We start from the raw sequence: 22725 nt of genomic DNA on the forward strand, positions 1-22725 counted from the left end.
CTGCTGAGAGTGAAAGCAGATAGAGGGGGAGGAAGAGCAGGACAGAAGCCAGGGATGGAAGGCTGTGGTCTAGGACTGACCGTGTAGAGTTGAGGTTCCTGGAGCTGAGTGTGTCTGGGCACCAAGGCCTGGGGAATACACAGAGGAGTGAGTTGTGGGGGAGGGGGCTGTAGACAAAGGCCACTGAGGGCCAAGGACAAAAGCTCTAGTAATTTAAATAGGTTTTCTGGAGGACAAAGTCTACTGGACCACACAACTCACGGAGTCATGGACGTTTACACACGGTCCTTTCAGAGATGGGGCAGCCCCAGGTCCGGACTGCTGGGGCAGTCTCGGTGGCTCCTATTGTCCTGAAGTAATTGATGGAGCCCTGTTTCCCTCCTTGGAGTGTTGTGGATCGGCTGATAAAACGTACGGTCTCTCCCCGCAGAGGTCGCTTGATGCACTCACTTCGCAGCTGTGGGCATCTAACGGATTTATTTTCCCTTTACTTGCAATGATTTCCACATTCTTCTGGAAAATAAAAAAGCTGGTGAAAAATTTGATTGTTTTTGTGTGCTTATTCATAGGTTCAGACGAAGTGACATTATTGAATATCGATGAATGTTGCACGCTTTGCCAGTACACAGTAAATGTGAACAATATGGCACTGCCCACACTCTGCACTTTGCACGAATAATCCAGGTTTCAGCCCGACTTTTGTGTTTGACAATGTTGGTTCTAAGTCATTAAAATTATGTGAGCAAGCCCAGTGTGATGGGTAACTTTAGATGCCACTTTAACTGGGCTAAGGAGGCCTAGATAGCTGGTGGAACGTTATTTCTGAGAGTATCTATGAAGATTTTTCTCCAAAAGACCAGCGTTCAAATTGGTAGACTGAGTAAAGCAGATCTCTGTCACCAATATGGGCGGGCATCACCCAGTCTGTTGAGGGCCTCGATAGAACGAAAAGGCAGACATGAAGTAAATTTGCTCGTTCTGTCTGAGCTGACCTCCACCCTCTCCTGACCTTGGCTGGACATAAGCGCTCTGTTTCTTGGGCCTGTGGACGCAGACCATGACATACATCACCAGCTTCCCTGGTTCTCAGGCTGGAACTTGAACTACTCCCTGGGTTCTCCTGGGCCTCCACTTGCAGAGGGCAGCTTGTAGGGCTTCCCAGCCTCCGCAATTGCATGAGTCAATCCCTCATAATAAATTTCTTTCTCTCTCTGTCTCTCGCTCTCTCTCACTCCTTCCCTCTCTCCCTCTCTCTATATATACATCTGCAAATATCCTGTTGGTTCTGATCGTTTGGACTGAATGGCTATAACTGGTAGCCAGCAGCAAGCCTTGACTGATTTCATTGGCAGAATTGATCAGTCGTATTGATGTTGAGAGTACATTGACTCAGTTTTTACCTCTTGACGACAATGCAGTCTCAGTCTCAATTGTGTCCACAGGTGGCTCTTTAACCTAATTAATTCCGGGTGAGGAAACCACCAGCTTCAGGTCACACAGTTCATCCCTGCCTTCAGGCAGCCCTGCACAGGAACGCTGGTGTTCTGAGAAAGAGTAGTTTTCTGCCCTCAGAGAGAGTGGAATGATGATTCCAGACTTCAATAATTCCCCCAAAGTGTTGCCCACATAAAGCCCAAACGATCACTTTAGTCTGAAGTCAGGAAGGGGGGTCCTCTGAGGAGGAGACTGGCTGTTTGGCTTTGGTAGAGAAAACTGCTGCTGACAGTTTCTTCAGGCCCCTGTACACCTAATTCCTGTCTCGTGGGGGCCATCGAATTTTTTTTTCGGCTTTATGTGGGGAGATGGTAACCAGCCAGCCACCTTTTCCCTGCTGTCCCCCACTCAGGACTTGTGTTTCTGTGGGAAACTCCCTGTAGCCTGGGCACCCCCATCCCGACAGCACAACCCCCCACCAGCACACTCCCACCAACACAGACTCCTTGTGGCCCACCCGGGCGGCTGGAATTGGGTGGGAGTCCCTGGGGTTTGGAGGGCTCCCTGCAAGCCCACGGGCCTGTGTTTAACAGTCCTGAGGAGTATACCCTTGGGCAGAGGGCCAGGAACAACCTGTGTAACCCACTAAGCTAAATATTCTCTCTGCAGATGGTGTCTCCCACTAATCCTCTTTGGGTGTATGATAATCCAGCCCTGTTTTGAGAGATGTGAGGTGTCTGGCCTCAGTGCAAATGGCCTGTCTTCTTGGGCTGAGAAGGCAGGGTGAGCTGGGGTTCTGGGCTCTTGAGCCAAGGAGAGTGGCGGTGAGGACCGTCCAGAGGAGGGCCACGGGACCTACGGCTCCTGGAAATAGGACCACCTGCAGGGAGAGAGGTGACATTCAGAGCAGCCGGACATCCCCCTTGGACTCAAGGGGGCTCAGGAAGCCGGCATGTCCTTGCCCTCCCCAGAGGACAGTGAGTCTGTGTCCTGTGGATCACCCACCTGAGGACAGTGTCTGCTGGTTCAGGGAAGTCACAGCCAACGGGGCGACATTGCAGCCTGAGACTCTGGGAGGTAGGTCTTGAGCAGGATGCTCGTGTGGTGCAACGCTGGGGCTCTCCCCGCAGCCTGCCAGGCTACTTGGTGTTAGGTCATGTTTGAACACGGCACGCCTGAGATTCAGGCTCCTGCTCGCTGGTTTATGGGATATTAATATTATAGCCTGTCTGGTTCTCCCATTGTGCACCTGGAGGGCGAACAATGCACCCAGAGAGGCAGAAGTCCCTCCTGAAGACGCTTCTCCATTCCTTGGTGTGGCGGGGGTGGGAGGGGGACTCTACTCCTGCAGGGGGAGACCGGCATGTGAGGGGTTTCGGTTGGGGGTGACATTGGCTTCTGAGAGGATCAAGACTTCAGGAAAAGCTATCAGGGGCTAGGGCAAACATAGAGTATGGAATGGGGCTGGCGGTCCCTAGGAATGACCTCATAGAATTTTCTCTACTGGCCTGAAGTTTGGGGTCACTGGGCCCATTTCTCTAAAAGAAGAAAGTGAGGCACCAGAGATCAAGTTATGGGAGGTCCACAAAGTCAAACTCAGGTCCGCCTCAAACCTCTTCCTCCTTGCTGCCCTTTTTATGGTTGTTCCTGGGCAAGGCAAATGCCATCTTCCTGCTCAGGGCTGACTGGCCAAGAAGCCAAGGACTGGGGACAGGTGACCCTCAGAGGGCCCATAGCCAGTGAGGCCAGACCCTCAGCCAAGTCCAGTGTGATTGCCGGTCACTATCTCTGTGTCTTGCAAAGTCCTGTGCTTTCTGTATCCCGCTGCCAGCTCACCTCACACCGAAGGCTCCCTCCACAGTGGAGGGAATTCATCCCATAGTGATGAAGAAGGGGGCAAGGCCACTGCCTCCTAGTGGTGTAACCATGGACATGGCCCTAGAAGAGACTTTGGTTCCCTCCCACAGCCCGGAGTGTACCTCGGACAGCGAGAACATCCCCTGCTCAGGGCAACCTCCAAAGAAGCATAACCCACATCCTAGTCCATTTACCCTCTTAGATACACAAACGTCATCCAGAAGTCCTCTTCTGAATTCCGCTCACCTGGGCCTGCTCTGCTAGGCTAACCCTGGGGGAGAGAGAAGAGCTGGTTGCCATCTGCAGCACCTTAGTGCTTATGCATGTTTATGTATGTGCGTGTGAGAGTATGTACCCACAGGTGTGCATATGTGTGTGGGCGCCCATATGGGAGTGTGTTGACACACACGCTGGGTGGGGAGACATGGGGCTGGAGAGAGACCACTGCACCTGCAGTCATAGCACGCAGGCTGGCTCTGCTTCTGCTCTGCAGGCCCTGCTTTCCCAGGTGGGATGTGAGCAGGTTGGACCGAAGAGGCCATAGCCCTCTCCGGCGCGATAGCCTGTGCATGCAGCGCTCAGCAGCTTTCTTTGCTCCAAGTTAAATAACCCCAGTCCCTATAACCTTTCCCTGTAAAGTACATTTTCCAATCCTTTAATCATCTTGGTTATTTTCCTCTGAACTCCCTCCAAGATGCCTATGTCATTGGATAAGTATGTTGTATAAATTAGTCAGTAAGTCAATCTGTCAACAATATCTCTTGTGCAACCACCCTGTGGCTTGCAGGAGGTACTGGGCTGATACAACCCAACCGCACAGGAACAAAAAGAGTTTTTACTCTGGCTCACACCAAGAGTACACTTGTCCAGCAGTGGCCCAAGACACTGGGTCATGCTGGGAAAACAGGGTTCATTTTAATGCCATCATCCACCAAAGATCAGTGTCTGAACTATTTTAAGTAAACATCTAAGGGCGCCTGCTCCGTTCAGAGCCCTGGGCGAGGCTCTTCGAGGATTACAAAAATAAGTGTGATGCAGACCCTGGCCCTAAGGAGGAGAGACAGGTGCATGAGGTGGAAAGTGGGGGCATAGAAGCAGAGAGGGTACTGGGTGGGGAGCTAGCCAATCTCAAGGCTGCAGAGTGGCTGCAGGTGCTAGAAGTGGGCTGCTTTGAGAGGTTTTCTCCCAGACGCAGCACAGTCAATAATAAAGTGAAGTAGCCAAAAGAATTCAGAATTTGGAGAAAACTATTTCTTTATTTGAATAATGGTTTCATCATTCATTAGCTGGGTGGATCTTGAGTGAGTTGTTTAAGCTTTCTGAACCCCACGTTCTTTAAGAATAATATGGTAGGATTACACCTACCCAGCAAGATTGTTTAAGCTTTGATGATGTCACATTTGTAAGGAGCTGGTGCATAGTAAGTGATTCATATGTATAATCTGTCTTCTCAACAAAAATCGCAGATCAGTTTCAGAAGAGTCTGCAGCTCTTCTGGATGGATGGACGGTGTGGACGATCACCAGTGTGGGTTCTAAGTTCTGGTAGGCGCCTATGTGATGTGCACAGTGGTGTCGTCTCTGCTTATCGACCCTATTTCTCTAAGATTGAAGGGCAATCTATTATCTATAGGATAGTGCATGCTTCATGATTTTATGGTCTCACACCAACAGCTATGATTTTGTCTCTTGGCTTTTATGTTCACGGTTGGCCTTTTTCAGTTTAACCCCCACTTTCTGTATTAGAAAGAGCACGTGGCCCTTGACTGGACTTCTGGCTAACCCGGCAGGGTCACTTTGGAGAAGTCACTGAAGAGCCAGCCTGGGGCACAGCGAATGCTTCTCAAACGGGAGTGTGTATCAGAATCACCTGGAAGTCTTACTGAGGTACAGACTTTTGGAACCCACCCCAGAGTTTCTGATTCAGTGAGTCTGGGTGGAGCTGAGTAATTTGCATTTCTAAGAAGCTCCCAGGTGATGCTGAGGCTGTGGGTTCTGCCCCGTGAGAACTGCCGGTGTAGGTGGACCAGCCCTCGAGCTTCCTGGAGCTTAACCAAGTGAGTGGACCCTTCCGAGCCTACTGGTTCTTTTGTAAACCTCTGCCTTACAGATTAGATTCAAAGGTAATAATTAAATATATTATGATGTAGACAACACTTTGGATACTATAAAACACAATATAGCTATTAATAGCTTAATGTTGTCCAGTTTATAGGTAAATTTACCTGTAAAATGGGGATAAAGATAGTGATTTTTATAAAGATTAAGTGAGATGATCTATATAAAAGCAATTTGTGGAACGTAAAGCACTGTAGAGGCTTATTCTTATCACTTCTCTGGGCCTCAATTTCCTCGTCCACAGTATGACAGGATGGCCAATGGGCTCACCTTGCGTGCTGCTCTCGGTCATGTGGCGGTTCGTTATTCCAAATGTGAATGCAAGTTTATATTTAGTGCACTGCTGATGCTGCCCTGCGTCCTGTTGGCCCCTTTGGTCAAAGCTGCATGATAGGCCTGCACTGTTGAGTTAGATTGCTTCAGGCTGTAAGGAACAGAATTCCCAGCTAAAAGTAGCTCTAATATATGGGGTTTGTTGTCTCATCTAACAGGTCTAGTGGCAGGGTGGTTTCAGGGTTGTTTAATTTAATGGCTTGACCAAGTTCAGATTCTGGAATTCTTTTAGCTTTCTCCTCATGGTCTCAAGGTGGCTGCAGCAGTGCCACGCATCACATCCACATACAATACTAGTCAAAAGCAGGAAGAGATGAATCTCTAACTTGTATTCCTTTTAGTGGATAAAAATACTTTCTTAGAGGCACTTATTGACCAGTGTTGTATCACATGCCCTATGACAAGGGAAATGGAATTACATGATTGGCTTAGACTAGTAAATATTCAGCCACTATGGCCTGTATGGGGAAGAGGCCCAAGAAACACAGGGTCACTCAGTCAAAGCTCTGTCAGCAAGTGAGACAGTGGTGCGGGAATGCCCATGCAGAGGGGAAGGGGGACCAGCAGCCTCTGCTGCACTCCAGTGTCTCTTTCCAGTAGGAATCCCATCTGTAAGGGCTTTACTTACATGTCTACTCTCCAACATTGTGAGATCTTCCCGTGGCTGGGAGCACAGCTACAAGGGGCCCCCAGCAGAATCTTGAAAAGCTGTTTAAATTGGTATTTGTGAACCTTTGCAAGAGAAACTGAGCTCTCTAGGAAAATCCAACCCCTTGTCCTGGCAAGGCAGGTCTACAAGGCCAGGGCAAGACCGCAGTCTAGAGGACTCAGAGGCCACAGGATTTTTCCCGGGCAACGTGCTTGACCCTGAACACAAACCAACGACGCGGCATAACTCCTGTGTGAGGTGTCTCCTCCTGAGTCTAGCGTAGTGCCAGAACCACAGCCGGTGCCTCACAAATACCCATGTTTTCCTCAAGAAAGAAGCTCTCGCTGCCGTGACCTAAGGAGTCTGGTGAGCGAGTGAGGATGGGGAGAGCAGGGGAGGATTTTGCAGTGGCGTGGGTTTTGCTGGCAGTCTAAGAAAATGTCTATGGGTTGCTCCAACCTCATTCTTCCTCCTCTGCCAGAGCTTTGCGAATCCATCCGGGGGTTTTCGAAGGGAAGGGAAGAGCCCTACTGAGTGGTTTCTCTAAGGAGCAGGCTCCAGTCTAGGCTCAGGGAGGGCCACCAGGTTTGAAATGCAGGAGGGCCGGGAGGGGAGGGGATGGCCGCAGCCTCACTGTCCTGAGTGCCCGCAGGGCGGTGACGGTAGCACAACAAGGTGAATGTCCTCAGTGCCACTGAACTGTGCACTCGGAAATGCTTACGGTGGTCAATTTTATATTATGTGCAGTTCGCCTCAATTAAAAAGAAAAACAGCCACAGCAACAAAAGCACACTGTCAGCTGTCCCAGGTTGGGTTCCCCAGAAAGCAGACCCCAGGCGGGAGGTTAGAGTGCCAAGGGTTATTCGGGGGTGCACTTGGGCCCAGCCCCTGCAGAGGGAAGAGAAAGAAGCCGGACCAGCAGAGCAGAAGCCCGGCCACCCCGTCGTCTCAGCGGAGACTCAGCCAATTTCACAGGGAGCTCAGAAGGCGGGACACCTCTTCATTGTTGTCCCAACTTCAGGCGATGTGACCAGGCCGTTGGAGCTGGGCCTGGAGCTGTCATTAGGTGTGTGCTACCTTGCAAGAGTATGGCCTTGGGCAAGGCTGCCTTCCGCTGAAGCAATCCTGGGGGTGGCAGTGTGGGAGGACAGCTGAGGGCTGTCATTTGGGACAAATGGATGCGAAGTGCGTAAGAGTACAGGCACATGAGGGGCCGTCAGTGCCCGCCCTTTAGTCTTCCCTGTGACCGTAGCAGCCCTCTCTGAGGACAGCGGCATCTCCTCGTTTGCATGCCAGGCACCAAACAGGAAAGTCACTGCCCGGCCACACAGCTAGTAGTGGATGAGCTGGTCGAGAGCTCTGACCTTCCTGCCTGAACCCAGGGCTCTGCCCACGCCTGCCACCCTTAAGTACAGGCAGCAGAGGCTCTGCCTTGTGCCCTGGATGTTAGAGGGGCTGGCTCTAGCCGTCCTCCATCTACACCCCTTCCTAGGGGATAAGGAGTACAGAAGGGTATGGGATGTCCTCCACCCAAAGCTCATATCCTTCCCTCTCTTCTTATCCACCTACCGGGGATCCAGAATTTCCTGGAAGGTTCTAAGACCTGCATCAACTCTTCTCTTGGTCCATCCTCTCTGGTAAGGTATGCAAAATCCTTCAGTGGCTCAGAAATGAAAGACAGGGTCTTAACATAATACAGAGACCAGCAATGGCATCCACACTCCAGGTTCGAACCCAGCTTCACTCCTGAGCTTCTGCTTGCCTGCAGGTAATTTCAATCCCTGTTCCCCCATTTCCTCCATCATAACAGGGAGATGATGATAGTGGGTCCTGCAGGATGTGTGGAGAGCGGGCTGGCAGGGAACGCGACCCCTACACAATGCTGATGTTCTGAGACGCTCATCACCACGGGCTCTCAGCAAGATCCTTGGGTCCAATGACCATGATGCTGTTTGCATGGTGCCTTCTGTTTTTCCTGACACATTGTGGTCCTCACCGGTTTCCCAGACCAGACACTAAACTCTGGGCTCAGTCTGTGCCTGCTGAGAGAGGGAATGAAGATGGGGCAGCCCACAGGGCATTGCAGGAACCAGGGCTTCCTGAGTAAGGCAAAGGGCAAGCACGGGGGAGGAGAAAGCCAACGTCAACAAGTGCCTCCCGTGTGCACAGTGTGGAATCTGAGTCCACTGGTGGCCAATGTACGAAGGGCCGTGTCCTCCACCTGGCCTGGTTGTGACATGGGGCTGCACTCCCCGCAGGACAGGAACAGTCTGCAGGGCGTGTCTCTGAGCAACCCCAGAGCCCATCATTTCCAGATGTCCCATTTCACAGTTGGGAACATGGAAACACAGGAAGTGGGAGCCAAAGGCTCAAGGTCACACGACTTCTTGCCTTCCCGGAGACCTTTCTTGGCGGGATGTGCCCAGCCTGGGGTGTGTTAGCCATGGTTCTCCAACCTGGCGGGGCTTCAGAGTCACCTGCAGTCATAGCTCCTCCTCACTCCCCACCCACGGAGGTTTGCATTCAGTCTTGTGGCATTGGCAAAATCTGTGGCTTCAACCAAAATCTCATAGTTGGCATATATTAGGTGTTGAAGGCTGACATTTGGGAGCCACTGGTTGGGAGATCTTTACAGAAATTAATTGAAGATTTCATTCTTGTCTATTGATTGATTTTCTCATTCTACTTATTTAAATTCTCTTATTCTCACAAGAATCTGACGAATTATTAAAAGCAAAGAGAGCACATATGGGGTTACTTGATGTTATGCCGAACAATGTAAAAATAAATGGTCACTAGTACAAAAATCAGTCAAACTGGTTGTTATATAAGCTAACTAATGACTTGGCTGAACTTTTCCTCTTTAGTGGCGATAACTGCCCCTGCATTTACGCAGAGTGCCAGTTCAGTAAGGAGCAGGGAGCGCGGCTCAGGTGGGTCCACACGTGCACCTGGGTTCGGAATTGCTGCTCTGACATCGACAGAGCTCCCCCTAGTCACGGGCTTCGTGACATCCTTAGGGCAAGCCAGTAAAAGAGGCGGAGATTTTGTTTTTTATTTTATTGGTGAAAAATAATGGAAAGGCTGAAGCCCAGGTTGGTGAACGGACCAGCCAAAAGCTGGAGAGGGAAAGGGCTGCCTATGTGTCTCTGTGCAGGATGATGTAGCCTCCCCTGGAGGAGACACTCAATCATCACGGCTCTCCATATAGTGGAGAACAGGGGTGAATCAGACCCGTGTGGACTCGTGTGCACCTTTAAAGAGCAGGGGTGCGGCAGGGGTGGGAGGGAGTGCCGTGAGCTGCCTCACTCTGGGAGCTGCAGTTCAGAAGATCACTGGCTTCCTGCAGAAGCATCACACACTTGCAAGGTCAACAGGCCCTTTAGGGGCCACCTTGTCTGTCTTCTTCATTATTTGGAGAAGAAATTAGAGTCCAGAGAAGGGGTGTGAAGTCCCTGAGTCCTCACGGCTCCAGTGAGACAGCATCCGGCCCCCTGGCCCCAGTCCTGAGCACTCCCTATGATGCCATTGCCTGGTTGGTGAACGAAGCCTGGGACCTGCTGGAGAAGAGAGCCAGGGAGCAGCTGCAAGCTTCCCAGGGGGTGCGGAATTAGACTGGGTGCTCTCAGGACTCAACAGGGCCTCCTCACATCTCAAACCACTTCCCTTGTGACATACCTCCTTGTTCACAGGTACTACAAGGTTCTGCTACCCTTCCTGACCACCACCCACTGTCCTCTGCCCACCCCTGGCCCTGTTTGCCAGAATGACACAGACCGTACCCACTTTTATTGTTTTATTTTGTAAATCAGTTTCTTGTAACATTCCAGTTGCATCCATTCTCTGAATTTCCATGGATCTATCAACATGTTTCTGGAACTGGGTGCTTTGCCACACAGCACCACCTGCCCAGGTGAGAGGTGGCTGGCACACCCCCAGGGGAGGAAGGCCTGTTTTTCCAGCGCCCACATCAGGTTGTTGGCGGAACCAGGATCTCCTTTTTCCTGGTGCCGGGACTGGCTTTCCTCTCCCAGGCAGGAAAGGCCACATTCCAGCTTTTTCCAGACTCTGTCACCTAGAAAAAGAGACAGATGGGAAGACGGTGTTGATGTTTTTCTAGGACATTCCTATATGCGTAAATGCTTTCCCCTCCTTTCTGAGAAGCTAAGAATGTGTCTCTCATCACTGATGCCCAAGTCTCGCAGCTAGCTCACTGCAGAGTGGCCACACCTGTGGAAGAAGTCAGGTTAGGAGCCATCAGAAGGGAAAGATCTAACAGGAGCACCTACTGTGTGCCAGGCATCATTAAACACGTGCTCTCATGTAAATCTTGGGGTCGTCTTTATTTTCTTTTTCATATCAGTAAACTGAGGCTTGGGGTCCTAGTTAATTTACCCAAATCACATAACTACTAAGGGGGAGAAAACCCCAAATTTGACTGCACCTGGCATCGCTCAGCTTCACTGTGCCTTGTTGAAGCTCTGGAAAAAAAAGAAAAGGAAAAGAAAAACGAAAGACAAAGAGCCTCCCAGAATTTCCTCTTAAACACTAATTTCTTGCACTTTTTAAAAGTTGATCATAGTTTTTCTAGAGCAGATGTTCTCTTGCTTATGCCTCCTGAAAGCACTCTGCTTTCCTCCTGGCTTTCACTCAACTCATTGGGCAGGTAGCTCAGGAGACCCCAGGTGCAGACCAGCCTCAAGTGGCCCAAAGGCACTTGGGCTGCCTGCTGGCACTTCTCAGCATGCTGTCAGAATCCGAGAAACACCATTATGACATTTAAAAAATAATTTTCCAAAAACCAGATCTTTACTAAAACCTCCCTAAAAGGAGTAATTTCACAGCAAAACAACCAACAGATCTTCTTCATCAATCTTTTCTCCCCAAATGCTCCTAGAAGCTTTTTAAAATTTTTTCTCTGGATCTTCACCAATACATTCATTATTCTCTCTTCTCTTCCTTCACTTTCACTTCCTGATTATTTTTGTTCTTTTTAAATTTCTCAAGAACTTTCTAACATGAATAAATCTAGGATTTGTTTGCTCTTTCAATTCTGCAAACTTACTCCCTGTCCCTTAACCACAACCAAACCCCAGGCCAACAAATGTGTGTGTTGAGGGGTGGTAGGGACTGTCTGGGAGATGAGCAGAGACATGTACTGGATTCCACTGTGGTGGCAAAACAGTGTCTGTAGCTCCAGCCATCATGTACATATTCCAGGCAGCTGGAAAGAGAAAAGAGCAAGAGGAAAAGTGTTTTTAGCAACCTTGAAAGAGATTTCCTAGAAACCCCTCCCAATGACTTCTGCTTAAAACCCATTGGTCGTCCTGATGTGAAAAGAAATTTGGGAAATATAGTTTTATTTACTGTATATATTGCAGTTCTCAATAAATAGGATTTCTATGAGAAAGAGAAAAAACAAAGAACAGTGGATATTAATAGTCCCCGCCACACATGGTAAGTAATAATGGTAAATCATAATTTTTGTGTCTGTCACTCTTGGGACTTTTTTTAGACCTCTATAAAAAAATTAAACCTTCTATTTTGAGATAATTGTAGATTTATATGCAGGTGTAAAAAATGACATGGAAATCTCCTGTGCTCTATCCAATTTCCCCCAATCACAACGTCTCATAACATTAGAGTGCAATATCACAACAGAAATATTGACATTGATCAGTCAGGTACAGAACACATTCATCACCACAAGGGTCCCTCATTTGTCCTTTTATAGCCACACCCACTTCCTTCCTTCACCGAGGTATCATTCTTCCACTCTCCATTTCCATAGTTTTGACATTTCAAGGGTGTTACATAAATAGATCATAGAGTAAGCAACATTTTGCAACATCATTTGTTGTGTGCATGAATAGTTTGTTCCTTTTTTATTGGTGAGTAGTATTCCATTGTAAGGATGGACCATGGTTTGTTTAACGGTTCAGTCACTGAAGGGCATCTGGGTTATTTCCAGTCTTTGGCTATCACAAATAAACTTGTATACAGGTTTTTGTGTGAACCTAAACTTTCATATCTCTGGGGTAAATGTCCAAGAGAGCAACTGCAGGGTCACACGGTAGTTACATGTTTAGTTTGTAAGAAACTTCCAAACTGTTTTTAAAGTAACTGTACCGTTTTGCATTCCCACCAGCAGTGTGTGAGTGGCCCAGCTTCTTTCTCCACATCCTTGCCAGCCTTTAACGGGGTCACAATTTTTTTATTTTAGTCATCCTGATGGGTAGGTAAAAGTATCGCATTGTAATTTCATTCGCATTTCCCGATGGCTAATGATATTAAACATCTTTTCACCTGCTTATTTGCCATTCATATCTCATCTTTGGCGAAGAATCTGCTCATTACTTTTGCCCATTTTTAATTGCCGCGTCTCGAGATTTCACTATGTATTCTAGATACTAATTCTTTGTTAGATATGTAGTTTGTAAATTTCTTCTTCCATTCTGTAGCTTGCCCTATCATTCTCTGAACAGGGTCTTTTGCAGAACAAATGTTTTAGATTTTGATAAAGTTCAATTTAATCAATTTTTGTTTTTCCAAATCATGGTTTGAGTCTAAGAACTTTTAAGGAACCCTAGATCCTGACAGTTTTCTATGCTTTTTTTCTAAAAGTTTTATTTTTTTATATTTTACATTTAAGTCTGTGATTCACTTTGCATTCATTTTTGTAGAAGTTGAGGATAATTTTTTTTGACGACAGATGTCCAATTGTTCCAGTACCATTTATTGCGAAAGCTTTCTTTTTTACATTGTGCATCTTTGTCAAAAATCAGTTGAACATATTTTTGTGGGTTTATTTTTGGGGTTTTCATTTTGTTTCATTCATGTATGTGTCTATGCCTCCAACAATCCATTTTGGGACTTTTAAAGAAAATTGTTTTTACCACTTAAAGTAATATAGTACATTATAGAATACTGAAAATATACTGAGCAGTTTTTTAAAAAATCACCTATAGGTACCATCATCTAAAAAACAGAATTATAAACACTTTGAAGTGTTTTATCCATGCACTTTTTATTTTTCTTTTTAATTTTTTTAGGGATTTTATTTATTTATTTTTAGAGAGAGGGGAAGGGAAGGAGAAAGAGAGGGAGAGAAACATCAATGTGTGGTTGCCTCTTTCGCACGCCCTGAAAGGGGACTGAACTCTTACCCCAGGCAGGTGCCCTGACTGGGAATTGAACTGGTGACCCTTTGGTTCACAGGCCCGCACTCAATCCACTGAGCCACACCAGCCAGGGCATGTGCATGTTTTTAAAAATGTGTATTTTTACTTTGTTGTTGTCACATTTATACTGTGTATTAGTATGGATAGGCTAAGTAATGCTGCAGTGACAAATCTCAGTGGCTTAGCCCGACAGAAATTTACTTCTCCTGTGCACAGGACCATTGGCAATCCAGGCCTCCCTCTGTGGCTATTGTCCTATAAGTGATGACTCAGGGATCCAAGCTGCTTTAATTGACTCTGCTGTCCCAGCCTGAGGCATCCATATTCACTGCTTCAGCCTAATGAGGCAGTGAACAGTAATGACAGGTGTCATGTCTGTTCACATCTCATTGGCTAGAGCTGGTCACATGGCCCCCCAACTGCAAGCAACAGAAAGTGTGGTCGTGTACTAGAAAGGAGGAATAGAACACAGGATTTGATGAGCCACAGCCTTGCATTGGCTCCATAGTGAATGAAAAATGTTGTATTTTATTTTATAGGTTAACACAACAATTTCTTTTCTACTAATTCTTCAAAAAAAATTTTAGAATGATTTACAGCCTAGAAAAAAAAATCTTGGCATTTGAAGAAATAAATCTTTTGTTACCTAGAAAGTTGATTTACATAAAATGGCTCATCCTCTAACCATCTGAGATATACGAGGCCTCACTGCGGGAACAGCATCATTGCTGAGACAAAAAGGACTGAGTGAAACACTTGTATCACAGCTTTACTTCCTGGGCCAGTCTGCGGCTCCCGGCAACCTCACTCTAAAGTCCTCCAGTTCGCATGCTATCTTTCCTAAGACCCGCATCACTTCACGGTAGCTTTGTTTTGTTTTGTTGTGTTTTATTTTTAACTAGAATAAAGTAAAATCAAAAGACAAATAAGAAAAAGACCCAGACCATTTAGCACCCTGTAAGAAATATATCCCATATGACACTCTGCCAACACCATCCCCTAAGAGGAGAAAAATGTCACAGGGCCTTTGCTCATGCGGTTCCTTCTACTTAAAATGCTTTTCATTCTGCCTTTGCCCAGTGAAATGCCATTCATCTTTTGGGTTTGTTGTATGAGGATGCCTTGATACATTGGAAGTCTAAGTACAGTCCAAGTAAGCTTTCCTTAGGGTCAGGAAACAGAAATGGTCACGCTAAGATGCTCAAACAGCACAGTTTATTAAATAAATTGAAAATATCAGTGGGAAGCAAAGGGAAAGAGGTGGATAGGTGAACACAACTGCATTACCTGAATCCTAGGTTACACAACGGCCATGGCCATGTTCTCTCTCTCTCTGTCTCTCTCTCTTTCCCCCTCTCCCACCCCTCCCCCTCCCCTCTCTTTCTTATATTACCTTTCCTGCTGCTGATGGGGTTACAAAGACCAGAAGTGAGGGTGAGCAAAGGGCCTCAGCAGACAAAATGTGTGCTTGCTCTGTCGTGAGCACAGGTGAGGACAGCTGGCCCCAGCTGCCCAGCGGGGGCTCCTCCGTTAATCTGTTGAACAGTTAATGGGTTTGTTTGTGTCTTTCTATATGGTCAGCCCCCTTATTTGTCCTCAGCTCTGGTCCCAATAATTCTCAAACAGTCTGAGTAGAAATTCTTGTCTGAGTTTGCAAGAAAACAAATCAAAGGAATGAATTATTGCAATTCTTTCTTTAACTTTCTTCCTCTGTGATACACTCAAATTCCTGTTTAAGTCGCCAGTATCCATGGAAAGTTCCTACTCCATCCTCCCCAAGTGCCTGTGGATGAATGGAAGTCTGTTGGCATGCATGCTGAATTTGCATAGGCAAAGCTTAGTGTTCACATATTTAATCCATACAAGGCATACCTGAAACCGACAAAATGTTACAAAGCAGGTATTTTCCAATTGGCCTTTCCTGTTGTGGATTTAGGGCATGTTGCCTGGGCCTGTGTCTGTGCCTCTTGGCTTGCTCCGGCCTCTCAGGCCATCGGCTTCAGGAGTGGGTGCCATTGCCACTCTGCAGAGGGCACCGGCCCTGGGGCTGCCGACAGGAGGGTGGGGCCATCCCAAGACTAGTTCCTTATCAGGAGGATACAGAGCCCTGAAAATCCCCCCACCCCCGGAGCCTGTGTTTCCTTTTGGATCTCTGAGCATCTTTTGATCTTGAAACTAATCCATTTTTCCTCTCTCTCTTCCTATTTCCCCCCTCTTTCCCCTCCTGTCTCAACCAATTTAGGGAAATAAGAGCCTATGTGGGAGATAAGTTCCCACAAATAACAGCTGCATTAACTCTTTCCTTGCAGGAAAGCTTAGCCGAGCTGTAATTAACTGGAGCATCTCATACGCATTAACTGGGTTGCCTAGCTACAGGGGGCATTCTTTTGACTTTATTTTTTATTGATATGTTTATTCCTGTGTTTATTGCCAAAAAGACCTAGAAGAGTCTTCTGGTCACCACATGACATCACACCCAGTAAGTGCTCATTAAATTTATCATCTAATTGGCTTGGTTTCAGCATATGAGATAAATAGCTCCACTCCAGGGCAAGAGGACTCTGTCACTCAACAGATTCTGTGACAAGCTGGAGGGTTGGGGACTGTGAAGCTGATGCCTCCTGAGTGTGTGAGCATTGAGTTTGGGTCCTGAAACCTGACCCAGAAGGTTCTTTTCTCTCCTTACCTGCCCCAGGGGCCTTTCTCCTCTCGGGGTCTCAAGATCTTGTGCACTAAAATGCTCTACCTGTCTGTCTCGGTTACAAGGTTGCTGTGGGGTCAGCTGACAGTGGGTGAAGGAGATTTGTATTCTGCAAAGAGCTCCCCGAAACAGGGCCTTTGTCACAGCTTCAGGTCCCACGGCTGGGCTGGCTTGAAAGCTGTTTCCAGGGTCTGTGCGGACAGGCTGCCCCTCTCCCTGCTCACTCTGACTCGCCTGGCAGCTTCCCGAGGGGCATCTGTGCCCAGCCAGCCTCAGTGACAGCGAGGGTGAGCGGGTTCCGACCTGCTGCAGCACAGGCCCCGCTCTGAATCACCTAATCCCAGCTAAGAGCATTTCTGATTGCTTGACCACTGACCTCCTGCAGCTGGATTATCAGATGTGGCTTTGGGGAATAGGCTTGTTTATAATGCCAGAGACAAAGGGAGGAAACGTAGAGCAGTTAAAACAACAGTCCTTCCTGTTGCTCCAGCGCCTTTCATCCGAGGAGGTCATTACGAAGCAGGCTCCTGGGGCTGGCGGGGCCCTGAGATGCCATTCCAGGGGGAAGGGGAAGAAGGAAGGCACTGGCTGCAGGAAGGGTGCAGGTAATCCCGCTATAGCCCCGCAGGGCAGGTGGCAATGTGTCTACTGCATGCAGGAGAGGTGAGCAGGCTTAGGGTCACTCCTGAGACTAAGTTCAATTCTCTGCAGCTGCCATAGGGCAGTGCTGGGGCTTTGAGGGGGGCTGGCTGACTCCAAACCCGTTTCTCCTCTCTTCCCCTAACGTTGCCATCCTCATGCTGAACAAAGCAAGCTTTAACCTACCCCACATGCCCCCCGGGACCCCTCTTCGGTGTCCAGGCATGAAGTGTCGTGGAGTCTTTGTCACAGACTCAGAAAGGGAGACTATTGGAAGGATCCATAATCATCACTGAGTCCAAATAACTCATTTTTCAGATGAAGGAACTGAGGCCCAGAGAGGTGCAGCAACTCATCCGCACTCACACAGCACTCCACGCCGCACCTGGCAGAAGGCAGGTCGTCCACACAGAGCTGCTGAATACGTGAGGGAATTAGTGGCAGAGCTGCACGTAAGCCCAAGCGCCCCTCTCCCAGTCTGGACTCAGCCTGTGTCAGCCCCTTCGGTGGGGACGGTGTTGTCCACAGGTCAATGCGGTGGCCTGACCTGGGGCCTCTGCTTGTGCCAAGCGTTCCACCTACTGACCGCCACCTGATCTCGAGTCACCACTATTCATGTTTTTAAAGCAACTAATACTCATTTTGAAGTAGTTCCAGACTAGCTGAAAAGTTGTGGGAACTGAACCAAGAACTCCCACCTCCTGCATCATCTCTGCGAGCACCCCATCACCCTTCCCACCTGCGTCCTCCACCAGCAACCCTGTGCAGGGAGGGGAAGGGAAGAGAAGAGTGGAAGAGGTGGGATGCTATTAGTGTTGTTTAAATCAAAGGGTTTTTCCTTTCTCTGTTTCACAATTGCCCGGAGAGTAGAACATTAAAGAACTCTGTCCTAAGAAGTCTTCTTTCTTGTAAATGCCAAGGACCCGGTTGGTACCCAGTAGGTAATTGTAGAATGAACTGGTCTCATACAATACCACAGTCTCATTAGTTATGGTCCCTTAAGACACCCAAGAGGGAACAGAAAGTACGTGAAGCATGGGGTCTCGAGGGCTGGGTTGGATGACAAGGATGGTGGTAGGGTGAGAAGGCCCAGGGGTTAACTTGGGAAGCTGCTGGATGCCTAGAAGGCGATCCTCTTGGAGGAGGGGATGGGATCACAGGCCGCTGAAGCTCCAAGGTCACTTGGAAAGCGCCTGGGCCTTTGTCTCCTCCCCACCTTTCCCCAGTGAGACAAAGTGACATCCTCAAGACAAGGTTTGTTCGTGGCAGAATCAGATGCAGAGCTAGCCTTCTGACTCCGAAGCTTTTGCTTGTCCCCCTCACCCCTGTTTCAACTGTTCTGCGCACTTGTTAAGCTTGGCTATGTTAATGCAACCTAGAGGAGACAAAAAGTACACACTTTTTGGGTGAAAGCAAATGGTACACACTTGCTTTCACCCAGGCATGGCAGGGAAAAGTGGCTAGGAAGGCTCAACACTTCCCAGGGCCTGGGTGGATGCATTCCTGAGGGAGGTGGGCCTCTATTTCCCAGTGAGGAGTCCCAAGGAGACTGGAGAGGCCGTGGGTATTGGTATCTCCGGAGAAGGGGAAATCCCAGTTGAGGGTGGCGGGCTCATTCCAGACAGAAGAGTCACAATGTCTAGAGGTGGATTTGCTCTGCCCACAGGTGGGGGTGGGGAGTCGTTGGCCTGGTGGCTTCTGTGTGTGGGTCCAGGAATGCTGGAGCAACTATGCCAGCAGATTCCATTCCTATTGGGATGTCCACTAAACCCTTGGATAGTCTCCTAATTCAGCAAGAGCCCAGGGACTTGGTACTCTTCTATCGTCTGCTTTGCCAAATCTAGAGTCTCCTTTAGCTCCAGCTAGAAGTATCCAAGGAATACCAGTAACTATGGGTGACCCTGGACAATCATGGAAACCAAGGTCCCCATGAAGCAGCAGCACACCCAGTACCCACCTTCTATATGCTGACTGGTTTTGCTTTCTTTGATTTGATCTTCCTCAACTAGTCACAATCACAGAGAATGAGTTCATACGCTGGTCGAAGCCTCAAAGATGCAGGTGAAGACAAGGTTGCTCTGTAGGGTGCCTCTCGTCCTGCAGTCCATGTGCTGAGCATTTTGCTGTTCTTGCCAGCAGCCTTGGTTGCTACTCCTTCTTAGATCCTGGGAGAGCGTGGATTCTGAACTGTTTGCAGAAGAGACGGGGTAGACCTGTGGTTGAGCTCGTGTAGGAAGTAAGTGAGCAGGGTTGTGTTAGACAGGAGCCAAGGGTACCTTACCCTTCAGCAGGTGCCTCCATCACTTCTTTTTTGCTCAGAGAGCTGTGGTGGGGTCCAGCCTGACTCTCCGAGCCCTGTCTGCTCTGCTTCAGAGCCCGAGGCTGCCTCTACCCTGCAGCTGGGACTATGTGAGGATTTTTTACAATAATATGAAAATGCCTATGCCGGTGACCCACCATGAATTAGTGGTTACTACATGATTTGATACAGGTCTGGAGAATTTTCTGGAGTAATTTGGGTGACAGGCTGTAGGTTTGGGGCCCCTCCTGGCGCTTTGAGGTTGACACCAGATTCAAGAAGGATAAAAATGATGGCATTTTACTTCTCTCCCAGGACTGTGGGCAACTCTGGGTAGGCTGTTGACTCTCCAGTGCCTCCCCAGAGTCAGGTACATAGTAGGGTCATGGAGAGTATTTATGGAGCTGAAATGCACTTAAGGTTTCAGGGCCATTGCTGGTGCCCCTGCCCACGGTTTCCTGTGGCTGGAAGTGGAACTCATGTGGGGTGTTTGGTTTGTTCAATCTCTGTTTGACTCTCCAGATCTATGCTTAGTCCTTGACCTAGGAGTTTGACCTCTATGGATTGCCTTGCTGTCTCCCTCACCCTCTGGCTTCTTATTGGGTTTGCCAATGGGAGACACCAGCTGGAAATCAGAGGGCAAGACGATAGAGAAGTTAGGGTATGTGTTTGTTGCCCCAGCTCCCACCAGACCATAACTTTGGCAGTGTCTGCATTCCTCTACTCAAGGCTATTGTGTGGCTGTTCAGTAGCTTCAGCTCTCACTGGTCCAGCAATGCTTCTCCCCACCCCTGCCCCTTGAGGCCCAGGGGCAGTGGCAGCTCCCCACTGTTGCTATCTCCTAGGTGCATCACTGGTCCTTGTTGGACACAGAGTGTTGGACGCTCTACCATGTTTCTTCTCTAAACTCTCTCCAATTAACCTTTTGTCTGTGCCCTGTGTTTCCCACAGGCAGATGACACCAGACGCTGACCCTCACTCTCAGAGTGACTCCTGGGGGTCCGTGGCTCCAGGCCCTGCTCTTCTGTGTGGGAAGCCGAGCCCAGCAGCATAGATAAGGGAGGGCAGTGGCTGAGGCACCCCTCATTAGACCCCACAGTCTCAGCCTAAGCAAGAGTGAGTAGGAACAGATGACTGAGAGGTGGGCCGAGCAATCTCAAGGGACAGGTAGGTCAGTTTTGGCTCCAAATTTGGACAGATCATCAAAGGGTCCTCGAAGGCTTTTAAACCCTAACACGGACCGCATTGACCCTATGTCGGGTCAACCTCAGACTGAGAACCATACGGCTGTTCTTTCCAATGAACGTTCATTCACTTACTCATCCGGCACTCAACGCGCATTCCCTGAGCACCTACTATGTGCTGTGCACTGTACTATGCACTGGGGACCCCAAAATAAATGGCCTAACTATATCCTAGCGTAGGAGGAGAAATAAGCTGTGTATGCACATGACAATTACACAGTCGGCGTGAGAATGAGAAAGAAGGAGATAAAGTACTGCGTAAGTTCAGGGGAGAAAGAGGACATCAGGATGAACTAGAGCATTCCCTGCCCTGATTTCGGGTGGAGAAAGCCACATAAATCAGTGAGTTGGATCATATAGCCAAGAGCGGATTGTTTACCAATTAACTAAACCACATGGGAGACCCAATCATTGTTGCTGTCCTACTATGTCCCAGGTACTTCACAACCATCACTTCAAACCTGGTAAATACTTTCATCGCCCCTGTGCCCATGATGTCTCTCCACCCTCTCTCCTACATCCACACATCACAGACAAACTGCTTCCGCCCATCTCCCAGAGGAGAAAAGGCTGACTAGAACGTTCGGGCTCCGTCCCAGTGGAAGGCTGTGGAGGAGAGGGCTAGCCAGCTGTAACTAAACCTAAATGGGACAACAGGGATTTCCTGCCATGGTTACACCCCGTGGTTGTAGCTCCAGGTTATTTTTTACAGCATTTGTTAGAATCAGGGTGTGGTGGTTAATTTTATGCTTCAACTCGACTGGGCGAAAGGATGCCCAGGTAGCTGGTGATACGTCATTTCTGGTTTATCCATGAGTCTGGTGTTTGTGAGATCAACATTGATTCAGTAAACTGGATAAATAGAGAAGATTGCTTTCACCAATGTGGGTGGCACCGTCCAGTCCACTGAGGGCCCGAGTGGAACAAAAGGATAGAGGAAGGGAGAATTCTCTCTCTGTTTGAGCTGAGACCTTTGTCTTCTTCTGTCCCTGGACATCAGTGCCCCGTTCTTGGGCCTTCAGACTCTAGGAGGACCTGTAACAGGTCGCTTGGTTCTCAGACCTTTGAACTTTCCTGGGCCTCCTGCTTACAGATGGCAGATCTTGGACTTCTCATCCTCCATAATCACATGATTCGATTCCTCATAAGGAATCTCTTTCTGTGTATCTATATATATATCTTATTGGTTCTGTTTCTCTGAAGAACCCTGACTGATGCACAGCGATGGTTGTGAAAACACCACCCTGTCCCCAAGCCTGCATCTCTGCCTCCTCTTTGGACAAGGTCTGTTCCCATCTTTGCTTCCTTTCCTTCCCCAACAGGACCTGGCCTCTGGTGGCCCCTTGCAGGCCCCCTCCCCCACCACCTTCCACTGTGTGAAGCATGATGACAAAATGACAAAAACATTCTCAAGGAAACGAGCAGCCCCGCTCACAGAGGCCGCCGTGAGTGTCAGAGAAAGCAGGGTTTGGAGTTACTCATTCTGCTTCCATGGAATGAGTCCAAATCTGCTCCGGGCTGGTTCCCCCCTTCCTGTTTTTCAGTCCAGACACTTGCCACCACAGTATGGTCCCTGTGGTGGCTCAGGGTCTTCACGGGTTGGTTATCCTTGGGTTTTATTTCATCACGAATAGGCTGTTTCTCTTCTGCCTTCACCCAGTCCTCATCAACAGCATGAGGCAGCCTCACTGGGGGAGGGGGGGGGCAAGGGGAAGGAGCATGGCATTTTCAGTCTGAAGGGCCACTGAGCCTGCCTATCATTCATGACCCTGCGGGCAAGAGACAAACAAACCCTGGAACTACGCCAGGCCCTGGACTTCTCCTTTGTTCAGTGGGGTTCCCAGCCTCGCCTCTTCTCGCAGGTTTGCCGTCCTCAAGAAGGCTCCCAGTCTTGAACCCCATGAACAGAATCATTCTCCTCTCCTATGAGAGCATAGACTCATTATGCCTGTAGGTTACATACTGTATGATTTCTTATGGGTAGTAAAGGACCTTTAGGCTTTGTGAACTCTTGCTGAGCTGTGGTTGTACATCCATTATGTATTTTGAAGAAGCGCCCTCTCCCTATTGTGTGTGTGTGTGTGTGTGTTAGGTACTGTTGCCATGACAACATCCCCACTTGGGTCTTACTCTCCCTGGACCCTCCAACCCACCCTGCTGCTTGATCTCAGGTGATCACCACTTTCATGGCATCATGTGCCTGCTCAGAAGTCCGCCAGGGCTCCCAACTGCAGCGCCTGCTTTATGTGCAGCCCCTTCGCCGAACCAGGC

At 48.6% G+C, this 22725-nt stretch overlaps 1 protein-coding gene across 1 annotated transcript in view; it reads left to right on the top strand.

The window, feature by feature from the left end:
* Positions 1-2186: 2186 nt before the first annotated feature.
* Positions 2187-22725, top strand: part of RP1L1 (RP1 like 1) — a 44034-nt gene continuing 23495 nt past the window's right edge. Inside the window, exon 1 of the mRNA XM_024568619.4 lies at positions 2187-2511. The gene's annotated coding sequence lies outside the window, so the exon portion shown is untranslated. The remainder of the gene's footprint in view (positions 2512-22725) is intronic.

The sequence above is a fragment of the Desmodus rotundus genome, chromosome 9, assembly GCF_022682495.2.
Source record: "Desmodus rotundus isolate HL8 chromosome 9, HLdesRot8A.1, whole genome shotgun sequence".
NCBI lineage: Eukaryota > Metazoa > Chordata > Mammalia > Chiroptera > Phyllostomidae > Desmodus > Desmodus rotundus.